Below are 15,145 nucleotides of genomic sequence, written 5' to 3'. Positions count from 1 at the left end.
TGTGTGTGTGTGTGTGTGTGTGTGTATGTTTATATATCTTAAGCAGCTGGTTATAGCCATGACTACTGTTTGCGTATCTCCAAAATTCAAAAACTAAGATAAAAACAGAATTTTGTTGGCATTTGCATGGATCCAGCATCTATTCTATGGAAGTTTAACAGTTCAACCAAGTTGTTGGTTATGCATAGTACCTAGTTTAGAAATTGTTTCTCGGTTGTGCTGGAACTTTTGAATTCATGAAAGAACATCTGGATTAATTTGAGGCAAGTAATGCATCCTGTTCCTGCTTGATCAGGACCAGGAAACAAACATTCAGCAGTCAACGGCAGAATCACCACCAAATTTCTCAGAACAAATGTGAAAGAAATGCTCTCTGTCATTTGATTATGTTACCTTGTTAGTCAAAAGCAGAATTTATGTCAGGCCCCTACATTTCTTAAGCAAAATCAATCTGTGCAATAGAGAAAGATCAGCAGAGCTGCAATTAATGCTGATATACACGGTGATGTTTGCCAAGAATTGGCTCAACCCTTCAAAAGCACACAAAAGGAAGCAAACCAAAACACACAGGTACATGTTAGCAGTTAAACTGCACCAAAAGAGAGCTTAATTTACGAAATTTCTACGTAAGATCAACATTACTTGCACAAGCATATCAGTGCTCTGTATGTTAGAATGTGTGTGTCAGAACAGAACTACAGTTTCAAAATTTCAATAGAGACCAAAATTTCAATTTTTTTATATACGTTAAACTAAAATTTATGAAATTTACATATCAATGTTTGAATTGTTTAAAATTTTTAGGGTGGGGGGCCAAGGCCCTGCGAGCACCGTGCATCCGTCCCTGGTGTGTATTGTAACTGGTTGATCTGTGTAAAGTACTACTAGCAATTTTGGCTTGATAAATAATATCTTGTTAGATGATCTCGAATTTTAATAGTCTGGGGTGCAATATCTCAAAGCATTAACATTGCTTAATGATTTACCCAGTAATATAAAGGCAAAAGCCCAAAATCAACAATCGAAAATCATAGCAACAAAAGAACATGAACTTAATGAGCTTTCTTTTGGCAATGTTTCGTAACATATTCTATTGATGTTTTAGTCAATTAAATGGATTTCACTTTTATCAAAGTGCTTCCTAAATGTTGTTTGTCACATTCAGGCCTGTACATGAGTATAAAAATTCAATCACGCACTTAGTATGCTGCACATATATTTCTGATGCTCGTATCTTGCTTCTGGTGAGTAATCAAACCGGGTGATTGGTCATACATATAGCTGATAATAAATCACTGATCCAGTTGATGTGACCATCACGTACGGATTCTAGTATCTGGATCACTATGTTACTGGATTGACAAGAATCCACATGCATAAGTTAAAGCACACAAATAAGCAATTACTTCACATAAGACAGTAAAAATACCAGTCATATATACCTGTGGAAGCTAAGATGATGCAAGCCAACAACCACCAACATCTAGCTCAAAAAAAATAAAAAATAAAAATATCATTTAAATGCTTTCAGCTCTAGGAACAAAGCCGGAAGTAGCGGTCGACTGCTAATCACAACAGTATATTAGTGTTGTTTGTATCTGCAATAATATTTCGGGCAGATTCATTGAATGTTATAACATAATATTGCATAAATCTGCATAATATTTGCGATGGATATATGGAATTGTTACATACTGTTATTGTTGCCAAACGGCACCCAAGATTGAGATAAGACATAAGTATATGCAGAGATAACCCAGCTCTGTTGGTGGTGAAAAAAAACCCGTCAGAGGTAAGGGGTTTTCTTGTAGTGGCAGCTATCACCGTCTCTGGTATCTTTGGCCGAGTAAAGGCTGCTCAAGCCATTATAGTTCCAAGAAAATGATCAAATAAGATTATTTTGAGTGCTAAACAAAATCAAGTCAGAAAGCATGGGGAAATAAAATGAATAAATAACTTCTGAAAGTCCAACAAAGAGAACTTTAGAATTTGTCATTGAATGGATATGGTCAATAATAGCTGAAAGGTCATATAGAGACAATTCCTCCCAAATTACGGTTGTCAATATATCTGATTTTAATTGGATATCCAACCAAACCAGTTCAAAAAATATCGCATATGGAAAAAAATTAATATCCGATTAAGAAATCGGATCAGATTCGGATTTAAGAAATGATACCTGACTAGATTGACGTTCAGATTTGGTTGTACATATATATCCGATTGGATTCAGATTCAAATTCAGATTCAGATCAGGATTGGATTTATTTTTAAATAAAAACCTTGTATTGAAAATTAAAACTAAGAAGTGAATCATTAACACTTGCTCATGCCGTCTCACTACACAGGCACCTCACACCACTTCAGCACACACTTGATCACTTATAGGGCTATATAGGAGCCGAGTCAAAATTAAGCTTGTTCAGCTTGGCTCGAGCTCTAGTTTAGCTATACAAGGTCAGCTTGAACTCGATTCGACAGACAAGCCACACCTCGAGCATGACTCTTTTAAGCTCGCATACCAACTCCCCATTTGACCTGATTTCTTTCTTTGGTTTTAAGTTTAAAAATTTCAAAAGAACACCTAGCTCATCGTCCTTAACCCTAGCTGGAACCAGTTGCGTAGCCACATTGTGGCTGGTGTGAAATCTTAAATATATAAGTGCCCCACCAGATTTGAGTTTATTTAAACAAGTGCCCTCCAGCCCATTTTTCTGGCTCCGCCACTGGCCGGAACCAGATAACCAGGCTGCTGCCACTGGAGATCAGCCACCAGGGGAGCTAAGGCAACTAAGGTGGATTTGAGCTTCAACAACATATCCAGCGAGATTCCTGCGTCACCAGGGGAGCTAAAGGGCTTGGAAATGTTGGTCCTCATCAATGGCAGACTTCCACTGTTCCTGGGACGAATGCATGGTCTGCAGGACCTCCACTTGGGGGGGAAACCCCTGGGAGGGACCCTTCCAGATGTCTGGACCCAGATGACCGGGTTGGTCGGCCTCGACTTGGCCTACACTGGCCTTGTCGGCACCATTCCAGCTTCCATGCCTTGCCTACGCAACCTGACCTACCCGTCGCTAGACCACAACGGGCTCACCGGGGCCATACCATCTGGGCTCGGTGCGCTCCCCTTCATTCACGACCTTGACCTCAGCTACAACCAGCTCAGCGGGCAGGTAGCATTCCGAAAGGAGGTGGTGGAGCAGTTGGGCCCCAAGCTCAAGCTCGCTGGAAACGATGGCCTGTGTCTCGGCACGGAGATGGTCGGCACCGACTTGGTCAGGGTGGAAGTCGATGGGTGCATCTCTGCTAACCTCGCCGAGTCGTTGGCTCGTGATGGCTCGGCGGTGACCTCGAGTGGGTCGAGTCTCGGATCGGATTCTTGGTACCACGTGGCTCTGGCCCTGCTGCCTGCTGCCTGCCTACCTACTCACATTATGACACTAGTGTTCTTTTCCACTGCTTTTTTTTTATTATTATCTTTTTGTCTAGCGTAAAGAACATGAACAAAGAGATTGGGTGTTCGCTTCATGTTTTTATTATTATCTTTTTATTATTGTGGAATCTAGCGTATTGTGGAATCTTTTTATTTTATCTTTTTTTTTATTATTATCTTTTTCACGTTTTGAGTATAGAAGAGGAACGTGCTTTCATGTTCAGTTCTGTAATTAGACACAATTTGAGATTGGGTGTTCACTTCCTTTGAGTATGTATTTTGAGTTTATATAAATCTAAAGAGATGCAATAGAGATAGAGAGAGAGTACATGTAGATATAAAGGGAGAGATTATATATATAGAGATGCAATAAAACTGAGCTCTAAATCTAAAACTAAGCCTTAGATCCAAATTCAGATCCAAATTCAAAGTTTTAGATCCAAAATAGAACCTTAGATATAGACCCAAATCCAAATCCAAGTCCCAGATCCAAAATCCTGCTCTAGATCCAAAAGGAAGGTTAAAACTCATATAGACATGAGAATCAAAGTCAGGCCCAAAATAGGAAAACAGATTCAGAAAATCACCCATTGACCTAGATTGGATAAGAAAAAACCAAAAATCTAGATAAAAAAAAAATTCAAACTCAGATGTTTGAAATCGAGCTCAAGAATCAATTCCCAACATCATTCGCAAGCTCGCCATCGCTTTTCAATTCGACTCAGCTTCGTAAAATCCAAATCTGGATGTACAATCCATATTTCAAGCGTAAGCACCTATCTAATCCATGATCCAACCTTTGACATCGATCTGGACCCTCCCATTCAAGGAATTAGATCCGGATCGAAAACGAACCTGGAATCATAAAAAATGTTGCCAGACCCGTTTTATAAAAGGAATATTTTACCTCTTAAAAGTATTACATATTTTTGTTGTTAAACTTTTATTTTTTTTAGGGTGGGACCTACTTGAGGATGGCAGACGGGCAGCACTTCTTGTGCTACTAAGTGCTCTGGCCTACGCTGCATGGTGCTATCGAGTGCCATGGTTGAAAGTGCATGGCGGCACCAAGCGCAATGCACAGTCATGTGCACCCAGAACAGGGCCTGCTACCTTGACAATCTCCTTTTTTAGGTACAAATTAGCCCCAAGAAAGCATTTTGCTCCTCTTGGGTGGGCTTTAGCCCTGCTAACCCCCTCCAAACGATGTTTCCAAAGCTAAGGGCAAATCTCCACATGTCAAAACCTATAAAGCAAAATAGAAATAAAATATTTCAAAAGCTTTAAAATTCATAAGAAATCTTGAGAAATTAAAAAAACTTTCAAATGTTGAATTTTAGCTCTGCTTCTTTTTTTTTTTTTTATAAATACCCCCTCATCTTCATCATTGGGAATGAGCTAACATTTGGGGAACTCCTTGAGCCCTCTAACTAAGAGCTTTGAAGTTTTTTTTAATCTTTCTTCCTTCATCTATTCTTCTCTCCCACTTTCAACATTTTTTCATCTTTAAATTTGGCATTCTTTACATATCCAACCTTCATCTTCAATGTGTAGAAAGGGGAGCACGTGGAGACCCTCAAAAAGCTTCTTCAACACATCAGAGTTTCCATTTTGGACTCATCCCTTCACTATACTATAAGTATATGCAGAGACAAGTTACAATGTGGGTAGCTTCACCCAGCTCTCTTGGCTCGAACTCAAACTGCTGATGCTAAACTCAGGCCAAGATTGGGCTGAAGCTTAGCCGGGACATTATTTAAATATATATATATATATATATATATTATATATATACATATGTGTGAACATGAGTAGAAACAGCCAGATTGAGTTTGAACTATCTAGCAAGGGTGAAATCTGATGTAGCGGTTTATTGTCATGATATTGTAAATAATCTTTTACATGTTATCAGGGGCGGAGCCAGGATTTTATTTAGGGGCGGGCCAAATGATTTGCGGGTCGGGTCAAGATGAGTGATGGGTAGGGCCAAGAGGAGCGATGGGCCATGCCAAACTAAAAAAAATTGATTTTTTAATATAAAAAAAAATTTTTGCGCTCACCCGGGCCATGGCCCAAGCGGCCCCCCCTCCCTCCGCCCCTGCATGTTATCTTTGTTGGCCTTACTCAAGTTTACTTAAGTTGAGCTTGCCAAGCTCAAACTCTACTCGTTTACTTAACTTTAACTCGAACACGACTTGTTTATTAGATGAGTTGAGCTTGATCCGAGTTTAACTAAGAGTGGTCAAGAGTGAAGCAGAGTTGGCTCGACTCATCGAACATCAATAATTGTGGTTAGGAATTAAAGCTGGTTTTGCCTCTTCCACCAGCTGAACGAGAACTAAAGGGCAAGACTGTGGCGGTGTGATGGCTATGGAGTAATTGAACAACCCCTGTGTCACTGAAGAAGATACATCATGCCATGGGTTGTCCAAGAAATGCTGCAATAATTCATGCAATGAACAAATAAGACCATCTAAACTGGGAATGAAAGCCTCAAATAGCAAACCTGGTTATATGGACCATATTGGTGCACAAATTTTCGTGCGCAACTATGGTTAATGACTAAAATACCCTTAGTTAACACACACAAAAAAACTTTTTTAAAAACAAAAATATAAATGAAAAAAATAAAAAGATTGTAAAGTACGTTCCTTTTAAATAAATGACCAAAATGTCCTCCCATCCTTTGCTATGTAACATGCGCATGACGCACACAACTTTCTATCTGTCTAAGAAAGAAGTACCAAATCCTTAGGTGCTGGATCCATAAGGATGGTAGATTGCAAATTGTGGGGAACTCATAGGGAAGAAAATGGATCACTTGGGATGTGGGTGGACAACATTTTGAAGAGAGAGTAATAAAAGGCCTGTTCGCATGGTACCCTTGTGTCGGCACGCCTCCTTTGTTGGATGGCACGTACACTAAGAGGTGGAAGCCCGAGAACCAAAACAGAGCATTCAACCATTAGGCCAATGGCCGCACCAAAAAAATGTCCAAGGGCTGAAAAACTAAGCGAATTGATCACTACAAGTTCTTTGGAACTCCGTCAGTTTAGAGTAAGCACAACATACAATACATTCATATGTATATGTAAGGTTGCTAAGATTGGTTGGCAGTGGACCGCTAAAGGAATTCCCATCACGTCGGCTTTAATGGGAAAAGAAACAACTTCCGGTCAGGAGTTAAATAATCACCCCACAGGAATCGGCTCTTTCTCTCTCAACTGCCAAAAGAGTGGTAGGAGATTAGATAATTGGATCCTGCAATTTTGTGGTAGGAGAATCGCTATTTAAGTTGAAACTTCAAACCAAGACGGGGTCGGTTGGAACAAACCACAAGGGTGGGACCCGCTGTGCCTTTGTTAACTTTCAATCCTCAAACCCGAGTCCATATCCCCACGTAGCGGTAAGCATCGAGCGGGTCAAAAAAATAGTTGGGTTGATTCGACGGGGCTCCATTTGATGTATTTTTTAATATTATTTTTATTTTAATAATGATATGTTTTTTATTATTAAAAATATATGTTATATCAAATTTTTTTACTTTATATTTAAATAATGTTTTTTATTTTAATCAAATCAAGCCTGAACTCAAGTTTTGGGTGTCGGGCCAGCTTGATTCCGGCTCTTATCTAACCGGCCGGCCCGATGCTCAAGCCTATCCCAACTTACCACTAAGATCTGATTGCCTGCAACCACCTTCAATCTGCTCTTCGGATGATGTTAGTCTCACAACACTAGTGCCTTGAGCAACTTTGTCCCTAACAAAATGAAAATCCACTTCAACGTGCGTGCTGGCTTCTATTATGAGAAAGTTGGAATAGCTGATAAATATTTTGCACTCACATTGTCAGACCATATGGATGGTGGATTTCTTTTGTTCTTATTTCAAGTTCAACTGGAAATATGTCTACCACGTTGCATCGTCTGCTAGACGTAGAAAAAACTTGTTGTTTCTTTGAACTTCCTACAAGAAGATTCAGTCCCAAGAAGGCTGCATAAATGTTGACCATCGATCAATCATTTGGGCATTCAGCCCCGTCCGCATCGCTATATATATATATATGAAATTCTTTGTTCTTGTATGTTTTGAACTTTGAAGATTAGACCACAATGAATGGTAGCTTTTATGAATCTTAATATTCTCTTGACAGATCCCCATTGAGATTCTACCGGATCCTAATAAATTCGCTGAACCTTGTAAGTACCCCCAAATTTTCAAGTTTCATATACATCTAGCATTGTCACAATTATTTTTAACAATTTGGGGTGTCAAATAATTCATCGCTGTTCTGATCCAATTACCCTCCAATTTGGTTATCGACTATATTTTGGAACTCATCTAAATTTAAATCTAAACTTCCAAAGCCCTACCTCAATCTAGGCTGATAATTCATGTCAAATCTAGATCTAAGCCCAATCCAAAATCCCAAGTCAATATCCAAAAACCAAACCTTAGATCCAGATCTGGATCCAAATTCCAACTTTAGATTAAAAAAACAGATCAATAGATCCCAATCTGGATCTAAAACTGAGCTCTAGATCTAAAACTAAGCCTTAGATCAAAATTCAAATTTTGAGATCCAAAATGGAACTTATATCTAAACCCAAACCCAAATCCAAATCCAAGACCCAAATCCCAAATCCTGCCCTAGATCCAAAAAGAAAGTTAAAAGTTCATAATTACACTCGAGAATCAAAATCGGGCCCAAACTAAGAAAATAGATTCAGAAAATCCATGCCCCAATCACTCAAATGTTCAAAATTGAGACCAAGAATCAATTATGAATTATCTCTTTCTCTTCTACTAGTTTTTCTCTTTATTTCTTTCCACTCACTTATAAATCTTTACTTCTCTCTCTTAATTTTCTCTTAAAATCTATTGTTCTTTTACTAGTTTTTCTCTGTCTATATTTTCTTTCTCTTAAAAATCTTTATCTCGCTCTCTCTACCTGTTTTGAAAAAGGTTTATCCTTCGCTTTATAAAATTAAAACTTCTTTAGCAAGTACCACACCACATATAGGTTGAAGATGATGTTTGGGTGAATATGAAATGCATTGAGAATGAACATAGCTTAAGACTAGTTAACCATCATAAAGGTGTCAGGAATGGCCAAGCCTCGTACCGAGGGGTTAGTCCCTTTTTTTCTCTTTTGAAAATAAAAATAATTTTTGATACACTCCAAAAGCAAACCTAAATGAATTTTAGGACACAAACAACCCTATTTACACAAAAGCGATATCTGGCTGGGTGAGGGACACAAATTGCAATGCTCCCACAATACTTCAATATAAAGTATTATACTTAAACTTCAAACTGTGACCGGCAAATAATTTTATGAATGTGGCCATCGGCGTGCATTTTTGTATGCTTGAAAAGATTAAAGATATTACTTCCTAGGAAATAGAATGAAGATTTTCCAGGTTTCACTTTTGCTTGTGGGGGGAAGGGTCTTCTATTTAACTAACAGAGTCATTTTGATCACTTTTAGTCCATGACACATGGTCTTTGTTAGAGGACCATTACATATTACATACTCAAATAACACAATGATACTCACAGCATGTAATTCTCATCCTCCTCATTCAAAGGCTTTTCTTTTGATAACATTGGACATCAGTGCAAAACTTACTGGAATTGTTCACTTTTATTCATTCTTCTTGTTGTGCATTTTTTTGGTTGGTTTGAGAAATTGTGCTGAGGATATAGTACATCAAAATTTTAGAAAATGGAAAGGATTTATGTGAACTATGGTATAGTGGTGTCCTTACTTAGAATAAAGCACAAACTGTAAAAATGGACTAAGTTCCAAGCCTCTTTCACGTAACTTGCACTGGAAATGTGAGTTATTCTACAAGATTAGTCACTCAAATGCCTTAGGAATAGAACACCCAAGCATATTAAGCATATCTTTATTAAATCCTTTACGCAACTGTAATTGAGCAATGCAAGTGACAGCCTTCATGAAAGCAATCAAACTACATTTCCACCTCCAACTATTTTAGCCAATGGCTGGTCATGCCCCGGAATTAAATCTCATTGCATCTATGGATATATTTGAGTTATCCTTCTATCATTTTTGTCTTATGTTGTATCCTTCTCAGCCATACAACCACTTCTTTCATGTCCATTCTCTCATTTGCAGACACATTTGAACATGACAAGCCTATCTCCATTATCATTACCAGCAGCTCATTCATAGCAGCTGATCTTTCAGTTGGAGTAGTATTGCTTTCATTCAAATGATGGTTGTCAATGACATCTGAAATTGCAACAGGAAATGCTTCAGTCACCCATTGCCTCAAACTAAAATCCCCATCAAACTGTTCATCAGCAGGCTTTCTTCCTGTAAACATCTCAAGGAGCAGAATTCCGTAATTGTAGACATCGGCTTTGGCTGACACCTTTCCGACCATCCCAGATTCTAATTCAACCACTCAACAATATTAGACATGATTATCAAGCACAATATAATTGGCTAATGCTAATCTATGACACAATTGCACTAATTGGTTTTGGGCAAGAGGCCTGGAAATTGATGGGCTTATGATCAATTGAACCTTCAATCCTGCCTTTCTCTTGTTGTATTCTCACATATACATCTAAAAAAGAATGCAAGATTATGATTTAGAACTAGACGTTGTTATCGGGCTGGATCAGGTCTGGGTCCGAGCCCACCCGATAATGTATCAAGCCGGCCCGGGTCAGCCCAATGGGGGCCGATCCATCCTGATAACTTTCAAATATTAATTTATTTTATTAATATATATATATATACTGTTATTTAAAGTATAATTTATATTCAAAAGAATTTAAATATTTTTTTATATAACTGGGCAAGGACTGGGCTCAGATTTCGGACATCAGGCCGGCCCGAACCAAGTTCTTATCGGGCCGGGCTGGCCCAATGCCCAGGTCTATTTAGAACTGAAGTCCTATATATGTATGATACAAAAGTTCTCTTAAAAGAATTCAAACATGTATCCATATTTTTTCTATGGGGCATGTGAGATTTGTTGAGTTTCATTAATTGTATGGTGCAGCGATTTCACAACTTAAAGGCCTAATCAAACTTATCTTCCTTCCAATTCTCGAGTGACCTATCTCAAGGTTCTCTTAAATGGCTCCTAAATCGAGTGAATTATTCAGTAGTGCGGATTGTTATCCAGTCTGAAGCCATTAGGTAGAAAGGTATTTACGATTAGGATTGTTTTATACAAGAAAGGAAAAAAGTTTATAACTTCTGTTTAAAAAAAGAAGATGAACTGAAGATTCTTGTCTGTTGAGGACATGCAAACAACATATGTACATGAGCCATACGAACTACGAATGCATTGTCCATGTAAAATAGTTTATCAATGACCATGTTTCATAACAAATTTTATTGATGTTTTAATCAATTAAATGGATTTCAATTTTATCAAAGTGCTTCCTGAATGTTTTTTGTCACATCAGGCCTGTCCATGAGTATAAAAATTCAATCACGCAATTAATATGCTTCACATATATTTCTGATGCTCATATCTTGCTTCAAGCGAGTAATCAAACCTGGTGATTGGTCATAGAGATTATAGATGATAATTAATCACTGAGTTGATCTGACCATCACATACAGATTCTAGTATTTGGATCCCTATGTTACTGGAATGACAAAAATCCAGCATCCGTAAGCTAAAGCACACAAAGAAGCAATTATTTCACATAAGACTCTAAAAATATCACAATCATATATACCTGTGGAAGATAAGTAGCTGATGCAAGCCAATTAAGAAATTGCATCGGATTCGGGTTTAAGAAATGACATCTGACTGGATCCTGATTCATATTTGGATGTACATATATATCCAACTGGATTCGGATTCAGATTCAGATATGGATTGGATTTAAGTTTAAATAAAAATCTTATATTCAAATGCTCTTACATTTTGAAAATCAGCCAGATTGATTCAAAATTCGAATTCAGATTGTGATATTGGATTTTAGATCCATTGTTTGTATTCGAATCAGAATCTCAATATGGATATGTTAATATCTAAAAAAAACAGATATAGTTCAAGATGTATCCTATTTGAATCTGACACATTAACATCCCTACTCCCAACTCCAATCCCAGGACTCTAGAAAGACAATGAATAACAAAAGATACAAACCCCTCAAATTATTCCCTACTGGCCTGCAAGTGTCATACAATCGAGATAGCTAATAAGAAACTTTGGTAGATAATCATAATTTAAAACTCTATCATATACGTATGTGTGTATGTACCTGTGTGTGTGTGTGTCTCTCTCTCTCTCTCTCTCTCTATATATATATATATATATATATATATATATATCACAATCATAGAAAACGCGTTTTTAAAAAAAAAAGAACTCAAAAAAATGCAATAAGTTTAAAACTTTAAAAAACAGCATTTTTTTGAAAAAAACGTTAAAAAGGGAAAAATACTTTTTAACCTGTTTTTAATGTTTTTTTTTCATTTTTTCACTTTCTTCATTTTTTTCAGTTTTTTTAATGCCAAACTGTTTTTTTTTTCATTTTAAACTTTTTATTTGTCGCAAATCTGCTTATCTTTGTGTTTGTGTTACTAGATTCTAACTTATTTTATTTTCTGCTCATTTTTAGTTTTTAAAAATTTACCGTATTTTTCTCATTTTTTTATTTTTTTCAAGATCGTCGTATTATACTCGAGAATAACGTTGCATTTAAAACTCTGTGATGTTATTTGTAACTACGATATATATATATAGTGTTATTTTGTATTTAAAAAATAGCATATTATAAATTTTTTATGAACTCCAGGCCAAATTTGACAAAAGTCAATAAGAATGTCAAATTCATTCATGCCAAATTCATTCACGCCATCTCTTATTGTTAGATGTCATGCAAAGTCTGGACGATGCCAAATGTACATGACCTAGAAATTTGACGATTGAAAGCTCCAATCTGATCACATTTTATTTCACTAAAAAAAAGACTTCACTGCTGCAAATAATATAGGGACTTTTCAAAGTGATAAGAATGGGTAAGACACAAAATCTAAAACTCTGAATTGATAGGCCACCAAAAGTTTCAAGGAATCCAATTAATTTGGAAATTCAGTCATAGTTAGAATACATAGATATAATTATTTAAGCTTTTTACTTACTAAACTTTCAAAAAACCAAATTTTTCAACAATTGCTAATAATGTGACGTTTGGAAAACTTAAGCGTATCGAAAAAGATCAAAATTTCGACTTTTCCGTGGATTTGCAGAAATTTCCAGAATTTCTTTTTGTCTTTTTTTTTTGCAAAATATTGTCACAACCAATTTATTGACCAAAGTTTTCAAATCAATGACTGATTGAAATGTTCCAAATGCAATTGTTGTCTCCTATATATGGGCCTAGTGTTTCCTAGTATGAGACGATAAGGGCAATGAGCAAGAACACAAGTTCATCAGAGGATAAAAACAATAATCCAAACATATTGTGTAAGAGAGACCCCCAAAACACCAGAATCCCTGGTACAGGTTGAGTCTTTCGATTTCGACGATGGAAACAATCGGCATGATGTAGGAAGAAGCCACCCAAGAATGAGGAATGAAATCATAATCCAAGCCAACAGGGGATTGATCGCATTCCCAGTCAGCCTTAAAGGGAATTGATTACAAGTTAGCACTCCTTATCAGAGTGGTGTCAGAAATTTTTGTCTTTAAACTTCAACCTTTAAAGAACACCCTAAGTTTAAATTTCAATCTTTAAGGGGCACTTCTATGCAAATAAAGTAAATTTGATGAGCCGGTGTGCCTACTACATTACTCTGCCACTGGATCAGAGCCCAATTGGAAGTCTTCTCTTTAATTTGGTAGTCTATTATAGCATTCATGGATGAATGGTCTCAAAATGCACCTTTGAGACACCTTTGTCCAGCATATGAGGGTGTAAGCAAATGCCAAAGTGAACATCTGTGACACTCAAAGTCTCTTATTTGTTTCTGTTTTATTCAATTTTTGACATACCAATACAGATCATACCAAAGTTCTTATGTACGCTAATACCTTGTCCTAGGCATTATAGACCCCCAATCCGACCCAAACATATAATAGATGGAATGGATGAAGTTCAGAATATACAATTACATCTCCTCAAACAAACACACGACCAAGTCTAAATTTTGTTTTAGGAATATCCGGTGTAAACAAACAATCCAAGAACCGACTGTCACAGGCCATAAAGTTTTTATAAATGTTTACAGAAGCCAAATTGATTTTTTTTTTAAAAATGCCAGTGATTAAGTTTACATTTCTCTATACAGGAGTGGATGATTAACACTTGCTCATGCCGTGAGAACTTTCACTATACAGGCACCTCACACCACTTCTGCACACACTTGATACACTTGTAGGGTTATATATGAGCTGAGTAAAAAATGAGCTCGTTCAGCTTGGCTCGAGCTCGAGTTTAGCTTTATAAAGTCAGCTTTAACTCGATTCGGTAGACCAAGCCACAGCTTGAGCTCGACTCGTTTAAGCTTGTTTACCAACTCATCATTTGACTTGATTTCTTTCTTTGGCTTTAAGTTTGAAATTACAAAAAAAAACCTAGACAAATGGTTTACTCTAGTTTAATAAAATCAAGTTTATGTAACTTGAACTCGAAGTATTTATAATCACGAGTTTTGAGTTAAGCTCGAGCTTAACAGAGCAAAGTCGAGTCGAGCTTGAGTTGGCTTGACTCGTTTTACAACTCTATCCACTTGACACACACAAATGGACTCGTCCCCTATTTATAATGGTGAACATGTCAGCTGGGGTGGGGAAGCTTTGACCAAAGGATGTCAATATGTCTGATTTGTAATGGATATCCAAGCAAACTGCTCCAAAAAATTTGGAAGAAGAAAATAAATTTACTAATCAATTAAAAAAAATCAGATAGGATTTGAAATTAAGAAATGACATCCAATTAGATTCAGATTCAAATATTCATAAATATCTGATCGGATACGGATTCAGTTATACAACAATATCCATTTGAAATCAGATTCAGATTCAGATACACAAAATATCCAATCAGACCCAGATCGGAATTAGTTTTAAATAAAATTCTATATTCCATGCTTTTATGTTTTGTAAATCAGCCAGATTGAGTTCAAAGTTTTGGATTCAGATTCAAATATAAAAATAGGATGCGGGTCAGATTCTGAATGTGACATCTGATTTCAGATTCAGATTAGGATGAGAAAAAAATGGATTTAGATCAGATTCAAATAATGAAATCTGATTTTGGATGAGGGTGAGGATGGGGATGAAACAAAGAAAGTTTTTCTGACAAGGCATTGGGAAAAGAAATGAGCCAGGAGCAAAAATATTTAAACAACCCTATTTATTTTAGAAAAATAAAAAATAATTTGTTTATTTTTTGTCATAGTTCAGAAGAAGAAGCCTTTTGTTTGTATCCTTTCAAGTCTGGCGTCTACCTCCTTCATGTCCATTCTTATAATTGTAGACTCCCTTGAACATGACAGCCCTATCTCCATGATCATTCCGAGCAGCTGATCTTTCAGTTGCAGTACAATTGCTTTCCTTCAGAAGATGGCCAACAAACACTCTAGGACCAACTGTTGTTAGAAACTTGGCTCTCTCTTTCTCTCTCACTTTCTTAACACACCACAAACAAGTCGGCTGAATAAAACGGCAAAAAGATATATTTTTTTAAAAGAATATCAA

General features: G+C 36.7%; 1 long non-coding RNA gene across 1 annotated transcript; it reads right to left on the bottom strand.

Annotated features, from left to right (window-relative positions):
• Positions 1-252: 252 nt before the first annotated feature.
• LOC126410567 (uncharacterized) lies at positions 253-1,319 on the bottom strand. Its single transcript, XR_007574793.1, has 3 exons — positions 1,259-1,319; positions 394-451; positions 253-283 (listed from the first exon to the last, which is right to left on the bottom strand). It is a non-coding gene; the product is annotated as an uncharacterized LOC126410567 (long non-coding RNA).
• Positions 1,320-15,145: the final 13,826 nt, after the last annotated feature.

This window comes from Nymphaea colorata, chromosome 11, assembly GCF_008831285.2.
Source record: "Nymphaea colorata isolate Beijing-Zhang1983 chromosome 11, ASM883128v2, whole genome shotgun sequence".
In the NCBI taxonomy this organism is placed as follows: domain Eukaryota; kingdom Viridiplantae; phylum Streptophyta; class Magnoliopsida; order Nymphaeales; family Nymphaeaceae; genus Nymphaea; species Nymphaea colorata.
This window is presented reverse-complemented; position numbering and strand designations above follow the sequence as displayed.